Here is an 8,772-nt window from a genome sequence, read left to right as displayed (position 1 = left end):
TTAGATCGTTTTAGGTAGATCATTTGTAATGTTATAACCCTCAAGGGATTCGTAAAAGCTTAAGTAGATGGCACGATGAACACTTCAAAGTGCTAGGTAGGGTTTTGCACGTTAAAAATTCTGCCTAATATTGCACTTGGGACGCCAAGTCGAGACTTTCGAACCCAAAGGTCCTACCCACATTCACGGAATGTTTGGGTTAATTGGACGCCCATACAATAACGATCTAGGGTTTTACCCTAAGGATCAATCGACCTAATACTAAAATTCCGATTGAGTCTAGAAACCCTAGGCCCAAACGTTATTGGCCTAGCAAGGTTAGGGTTGGGTTGGGTAAGAAGACACCCCAAACCCTACATCTTGGCTAAACATATTTCTTGACCAAGAAACGCCGTTGATGGGAGAAATGATCCCACGAGTTAAGTGCGACATTTGTGCACAAGTTGCAACGTCGCATGACTTCGTGTTGATATCTCAAGATAGATTTGCCACTCCTTGGAATAAGGTTGGCAAGTTCTAGCGCAAGTCTAACTTGTAAGAGGATGAGTAGACATCCTGCTACAACACCCTTCCTTGGGTTGATTTGCCAAGATAAGGAAGTTATGTATTGCCTAGCAAGAAATTGACTAATCAAGTTAGGGTGATGAGGATTGCCCAAGATTTACTGTCTTAACTTAAGGAACATAAGGTGTTGGTTAATTTGGGTTAATAGTGTATAAACCCTACCCCAAGGATAAAAGGGTAAACAAGCAACGAAACCCTTGGGGATCTTGCTGAGTCGCAATTGATCCCGGATCGGATACTGGACGCATTCGGAGAAGAGGATTCATACCTTAGCAATTACCCAAAGAAAACGACCACTGGATTGATTGTGTTTGTACAGTTTAGGAGCACTATTTGTATTGCTTAACTTAAAGAACTAAAGATGGAAAATAATTAATGCTTCAGGTTGAAGGCTTGGAGGGAGAGACAGCATCAGTTATCCCCGATTGTCTGCGTGACCCTAACCAAGGGGGGTGTTAGCTGCGCCGGGAATGTGGACCGAATCCACCATGAGAGATCTCTCCGTTGGGCGCTACTTGGAGGAGGAGGACGCTTGGGTGCCAGAGGGGGCTCTGGCCATAAATCCCTTTCCTTTCGGGTCCTACACAAGAGGCTGACGTGACTCGGGATTGTATCTCTAGGCCCGCATACTAGTCTACGGGAAAAAATTTGGATTAGTAATCCCTGTGGATTACTGGATTGCCTTCGGACGGATTATGGATTAGCCTTCGGGCTAGATTATTATGATGTATTCCAAAGACTGATTAATAAGATAACTTGTTGAAAAGGAACTTGTTTGACAGTGTTTTTATATGTCAATGTTAAGATTACGTGAAGGAACCGGTGACTAATTGGCTAATTAAGGAAGTTGTTTTATGCGTGTCCAACTAAATGTGGTAGGTAATCAGACAACTAAAGCAACCCTGAGGAAAGTGCGGTGAATGTGGCCATGGGTCCGTCCTACGGATGGGTGGTCTTGGTTGGCCGGGAACTTTTCTCGAAGGAAATTGACAACAAGGAATGTTGACCTAGAATCTAGGATACTAGAGTTTCGATTTATACTATTTTAGGGAAACGGAATGGGACTATGTCTTATGGGCAGAGAGGTTGAGCTTTGCATCCCTCTCATTTCTCATTCTCCTTGAACAAAGTGCAGCATAAATCCGCTTCGACCCTGACGTTTTTGCATAAAGTAGTTTACTTGGGGTTCAACGCTAGCTCCCGTTCTAGGAAATTGACCACTAGGAAAACCCCGATTTAGGTCGGTCCTAAGTGGGAACGGTCGGAATGTTTCTGCTTCGTGGTAGACTCGGGAAGACCTAGATCGCAAACCCCGTGACATTCCGTGGGAGTGCCGGGCGGCGCTTTCTGGACTCTCTTCCCGATGGGCTGCTAAGACGTGTCCTACGAACAAACAGGTGGACACGTTACAGATGGGAGCACACACGACTTTATTTATGCAAAATTGGTCAAAGAATTGAATTTACATACTGTTTCTACACATTATCGCATCAAGGCTGCATTCTTAGGTACTAGATATAATGGAATACAAGAGGTGTCTGACCTAGAAATTAAAATTGGTGATTATATTGAATGTTGAAATTTCTTAGTTGTGCCTTTGCAGTCTAGTGACATTATCTTAGGAATACCTTGGCATCATCAATACAATCCTGATATAGATTATTCCATGCATTCAATGAAAATTCATTCTAATGAAAAACAAATCACATTGCATGGTATGCACACTTTCAATAATTTTCCATTGCTTAGTCATACTCAGGCTAAACATGCATTACGAAAAAGTAGCAAATCCTATTTAATATAGATGAATGAAATCGAAGCTTTAAAAAATCAAATGCATCCTAGGCACGCACAATTTCTTTCACAATTTCAAGATTGCTTTGCTGTTGACTTACCACCTAGATTACCACTTGTACGTCCTGAAGATCACAAGATAGACCTAATTCCTAGATCACAACCACCATGTAAAGCACCATATAGACATAACCAATTTGAACAGAAAGAAATTCAAGCCCAAATTGAAGAATTGTTAACCCGAGGACTCATTAGACCTAGTAGTTCTCCATTTGGTGCACCTGTCTTATTAGTGAATAAGAAAAACAATATCTATCGCATGTGCATTGATTATCGTGACCTAAATAAAATCACTGTTAAGAATAAATATCTGATTCCTAGGGTGGATGATCTTATGGACAAGCTACAAGAATTTGCAATATTTAGCAAGATAGATCTTAAATTTGGATACCATCAAGTAAGATTGGATACATCCGATATATTCAAAACTGCATTTAGAACACAATTTGGACACTATGAATTCCTGGTTATGCCTTTTGGTTTAACTAATGCACCAGCCACATTTAGTCGTATGATGAATCGCATATTTTTTAAGCATTAGCATTGTGTCATTGTTTTCTTTGATGACATATTGGTTTTTAGTAAGAATGAGAACGAGCATTACGAACATTTATCTTTGGTTTTCAAATTATTGAAAGAGAATCAATTATATGCTAATCCTAAAAAGAGTGAATTTTTCCAAACACAAAGTGAATACCTAGGACATATTGTTTCATCTGAAGGTATTAAAGTTGACCCTAAAAAGATAGAAGCAATTTTGAATTGGCCAATACCCAAAAATGTGCATGAATTACGTTCTTTCTTAGATCTTGCTAGCTTTTACAGAAAATTTGTAAGAAATTTTTCATTGTTTGCATTATCTTTGACAAACTATTAAATAAAGGCATTGTGTATCATTGGTCCGACAATCAACAAAAGTCCTTTGATTTACTGAAACATGCTTTAACTCATGCTCCTGTATTGCAATTACCTGACTTCAATAGACCATTTTTCCTAGTAGTCACTAATGCTAGTGGATCTGGAATAGGAGCAGTCCTTATGCAAGATTATCATCCCATAGCCTACTCTAGCTGCAAATTCAAATCTTCTGAACTTAAGTATTCTACCTATGATAAGGAATTGCTAGCTATAGTACAAGCTTTACGTCAATGGAAATACTATTTAATGGGATCTAAATTCATGATCAAAACTAACCAACAAAGCATTAGACATCTCCTTAGTCAACCACAAATATCTGATACCAACACATTAAATGGGCTGCTTTTATTCAAAGTTTTCATCCACTCATACAATATCAACCAGGAAAAGAGAATGTTATTGCCAATGCTTTAAGTAGAAGACGACTATTCATAATATTTCTGTGATATCTTTTGACTCTCTTCTCCCTATGAAAGATACTTATGACCAAGATCCTACTTTTCAAGCTGATTGGAATAAACTAGTTGTAAATAATTGGATTCCCTTTGATTCATTGTCTTACACTGATGGATTTATGTTTAATGAAAAAAGATTATGTGTAACTGTTCCATTTCGATCATTTGTTTTGCATGAAATTCGTTGTCCCCCATACCAAGGCCATAGAGAAATTATTTCTACTTTGCGTACACTGATTGAAGATTTTTATTGGCCACACATAGAATCTGATGTATCTAACTTTGTATCTGAATACTTAATTTGTCAAAGAGTTAAAAGACACCATGGTAAAGAATATGGTTTATTAATGCCTTTACCAATTCCAGAACGACCATGGGAATAGATTTCAATGGATTTTATCACTGGTTTGCCTAACATTAAAGCTAATCATGATATGATTTGGACTATTGTTGATAGGTTTAGCAAACAAGCATATTTCATTCCATGCAAGAAAACATTAACTGTATCTCAAGCTGCTCAATTGTTCTTGAAAACAGTTTTCACTAGTCATGGTTTGTCAAAAGTTATTATTTCTGATCGTGATTCTAGATTCTGTAATAATTTTTGGATTACTTTATTTGCTAACTTAGGGACATCTTGAAACAAATGGGCAAACAGAAGCTACTAACAGTACCATTTTAGATCTTTTGCATGCATACACAATTTCAAAACCACGAACATGTGATACACATTTACATTTACTTCAATTTGCATACAATAACACACCACATATAGCTACACAGAAAGTACCATTTGAAATGATTTATGGATATAGATTACCTACACCTGTTACATCATTGTCAAACAAAGTTCAAAGCTGCTGATTATATTGCTAGCATGCATACTACTATTTTTTATGAAGTTAAAGATATGATTGCCAAAGCCCATCAATCATATACAAAACAAGCCAACAAGAAAGGAAAAGCTATGAGTGTCAAAGTTGATGATTATGTTTGGTTACGAATTGAAAAGCGAAGATTACAATTTATTGACAAACACCCTGTTGTAAAATTAGCCCCTAGATTGTATGGACCTTTCAAGATCATTCACAAAATCAATGACAATGCATTTAAACTAGAATTACCACAACACTGGAAAATCCACAACACTTTTTATATCAGTTTATTACAACCTTTTAGAGGACAATTACCTGTACACCCTGTATATGAAAACCCTCCTTTGCTAGAAGAAGAAACTGAAATCATTGAGCTTGAAACTATTCTAGATACTGACTTTATGACCACGAGAACTGGCCGTAGATATTCTAGATATTTGGTTAAGTTTAAAAATCATCTTGTTGAAGAGGCCCAATGGATGCACGCTCGAGACCTAAATGCTTACCCCTCACTGCTGGCTCCACATTGAGCTAATAGCAATTGAGGACAATTGCTATCCCACCCCGGGGGTATGATGCTAGGATGCATATTCCACAGTGGATTCTGTGAGGTTTTGCAGTGGATTCCATAAAATTTTATTTATTGCCGAAGCTCATACACAAGGTGGATTCCTTCTGCGAAAAGTCGATGAGGACGCCTGTCCTTTTCGGGCGTCTTGTTAATTTAATGTGCAAGTGGGTGATTCCATAGCGGGTGATTCTGCAAAATACATATTTAAATTAATAGACGTTTATAAGTTTAGAGTGCGCACTTGTAATAAATTAAGGTTAGGTTTGAGTTCTAACCAATTTATTTATTTTGTAGGTGAAGACTGCTAGGTATTCACTTTTGTTAGTTTAATTTTATTATTTTCTAACAATTGTGAATGCTTCAGTTGATGTGTAGAGTAGGTAGCGGCGGCGTTGGGAAGCACTGGGCGATAGTGTGTATTCAAATTATTATCATTTTTTATGGGCGTGTATCTTAGGCATGGCTCCAATATTTTGATGCGCTTATTTATTGAAGCGCTTGATATTTATTTATTATTTTTGTATGTGCATGGGCGCACGATTTAAATATTTATATTGGATATTGTATTTGGGTACCGCCCAACTCCTTGGGCGCCCAATAGCTTTAATTATTTAGTGGGACAAAAGCAAACACAAAAGCTAAAGCGTACTAATTGTAAATTGGGCTATTTTTTTAGCTTGGAGATGAATAATATATAAAATTCTTTCTTAGGGACCTTCCAGTGCTCACTAAGCGCGCATACAACATCTGATTTGTGCACCACACTTACCACATAGGCTCAACAAGGGCAACACTTCACCACACTGTCAATAGTCACACTGATATTATATTTTCTAGATTGCGAGAATGCCATTGCCACATAATCTACAACATAACACTCCTCATGCTATAATTTGAATGTCGTTTTCTTATTTGGCATCAACTCCTTGAAAACAAATATCAAATGTAAAATATTTTCTCAATGCTGCTCATTCATTTTGAAACTTTGTGCACATTATCAATATCAATATAGAGGTTGTGTACTTATTGTCCAAATCAATCACATACATTTGAAAATGTGCTCAATCCATTAAACATGATGCATAGGTGGTTTACATTGCAATGGATTCAACCATTATTCAATGGGGCTTCAAGTGACCTAAACGATAAATATCATAACCAAATACACACATTCCACATTTTTCCCATAGAGTTGTGTGATTAATGCTATTGTCCAAATACATAGTAGAATCTCACAATCTAGTCTTTTCAATGCCATTGAAATTTTTAATTGTTAATTTCTTCCGGTATAAGTTAGCACAACCAGAATACTGCAAGAGTTTCTCTTTTTCACCTCATGAGATGACTTCTAAACCATGAGTTTACTACTGCAATAGATAATGAGACTTCTCAAATGTTTCTCATTGCATGATTTGCAAAAACAAAGTGTATTTTCATTTTCTATTAAGTTTGTTTATCATGTCCATGTTCAAAGATATTCTCTTTGTTTGTTTTGTGAAAATGACATTGTTGCTCTTAATATTCATTACCAAGTTTACAATACTTATCTTTTCAAAGGATCACATTTTGTAGTGTTAAGGGTTGTCAAAATTCAATATCATATAATACTTGGTCGAAAACCTCTAAGCTCGTCTAAAAGCTCCAACATATGGTGGATTGTGTCTTACAAAAATAACAAATATGTGTCTAATGAAACTAAGTTTACATGATAAACTATGGTTGATTGACTTGACTCTACACTTATTTACTAGGAGCATGCCTCATATGGGTTTCAAGAACTCTCATGCTTGACTTAGAGTGTGTTAATTACTATTGGAGCACACTGTAAGGTGTTTTGGAACTCTTACTAGACTTTGATATTGACCATGTGTAATTAAGTTCCCCTTGGTTTTCTACTTATAGAGTAAACTTAGTGGTGGATGAGGCTTAAATGAGGAGTGCAATAAGTCCATGCTAAATTGGAAACATAGAATGCCCCCCTTTGAATAACGTTTAAACATGGGCTCTTAGACTAAATAGTTAGATGAACTTGATTAGAGCTTTTTGACGATTTAGATTTCTGAAACTTAAGTTGCTAAATGCAACCTTAAAAAATCACCAATTTGTAATTTATACTAGCCATGAGATGTTTGATTACTTGTCATCATGGAAAATGTTGACCAAACACATTTTAATGCATCAACATGAACATTTCATTAGTATGTATTGGTAAATTTGAAAGTCATTAGTAGAGGCAAAAGCATTAGCTTATGAGATGGGGTCAATGTCAAATAAGCTTATGACACTATACATATTGTTGTTCGTCAAATAGTAAGCATTATAATATTATGTAGCTTTTATGCTTAAATGAAGACAATAGACTATGCAAAGTCCTAATGCTAAGTAAGAAATATCACAATAATCTTCATGGTATATAATCATTTTTGTATTCTACTTACTTGTTTGTTGCAAAAAAATAGTTAGCTACTCTAGAATATTTTCCAATGCCTCTTGAAATCAAATCAAACCCATTTGAGTACTATTGATGCGGCATGCTATTCAATTGCATAGATAGACTCTCTTAAGTTAAGCTTACAGACACACCAAGAAGAAAGGACACACAAAAATTAGCTCTATTACATCTTCTACCATATTGGAATATGTGGATAAGAAATGAGCTATTTGCCTTTGTGTACATTTTCATATAGATATATTTGGGAGCGATTCACAAAAATTTGAGAGGTATCAATACCAAATTAGAGTTTTCCAAGCTAAAAGGGCCGGCCAATTCAATTATCAAGAAAACTTAAACAATTGACATGTTAAATTTTGGGCTACATCATCATTTTGATACTTGTTAGTAACCAATAGCTCTAAGGTGGTGTAAGTCATAAAGTTGTAAAAAAAGTACAGAATGTTACACAATAAGGTCAACATATAATGCAGATATAGTTGTTGATGTTATGTATTCGTATTGGATTTAGGTGAACTTTGTAGAAAAGTAATGATGTGATGTCTTTGATGATGCTCTCACTCATCTATCTTCAACACAATGAACTCATTGTGTAGTCTTGGAACCATGATAAAGCCACGAATACAAAGCAAAAAGGTGGTTTTGGGAATGAAGGGAGAGGTAAGCATGAATTCGATTATCGAGGTCAACCTAACATTGCTCTAAGCACAAGGTTAAGAAGCTCTAAAGAAGGCCTTCCTAGATCATTCCCATGGTTTTTCTTTAAAAAGTATAAAGCCTAGTCCATTGGTAGCAAGTGCCAAGTGATTGCCTATGCTTTTTCAAAATAGAGGCATGACACAAGGTCCCAAGTGTCATGGTTCTAGAATTCAATTGAAGAAATAAGGATTGATGTTCATGTAAGCTACAAGATGACGTTGCTTTGTAGAGGGGTGCACGGTAAACAAAAGATATTGTGATATACCAAATCTTCTTTTCCTCTTCTCTTTACAAAGGGTAAATGGGTTTATTTGCTTTGTTTATTGAGGGGCTCTAGTGCATGGATTTGCTTGGAAGTATTCAAAGTGAAATTTTTAAGAGCAT

This window comes from Lygodium microphyllum, chromosome 5, assembly GCF_053477565.2.
Source record: "Lygodium microphyllum isolate KBCC chromosome 5, Lygodium_microphyllum_v1.1.10, whole genome shotgun sequence".
Lineage (NCBI taxonomy): Eukaryota > Viridiplantae > Streptophyta > Polypodiopsida > Schizaeales > Lygodiaceae > Lygodium > Lygodium microphyllum.
The sequence above is the reverse complement of the archived record's forward strand: the minus strand, read 5'-3'. Positions refer to the sequence as shown.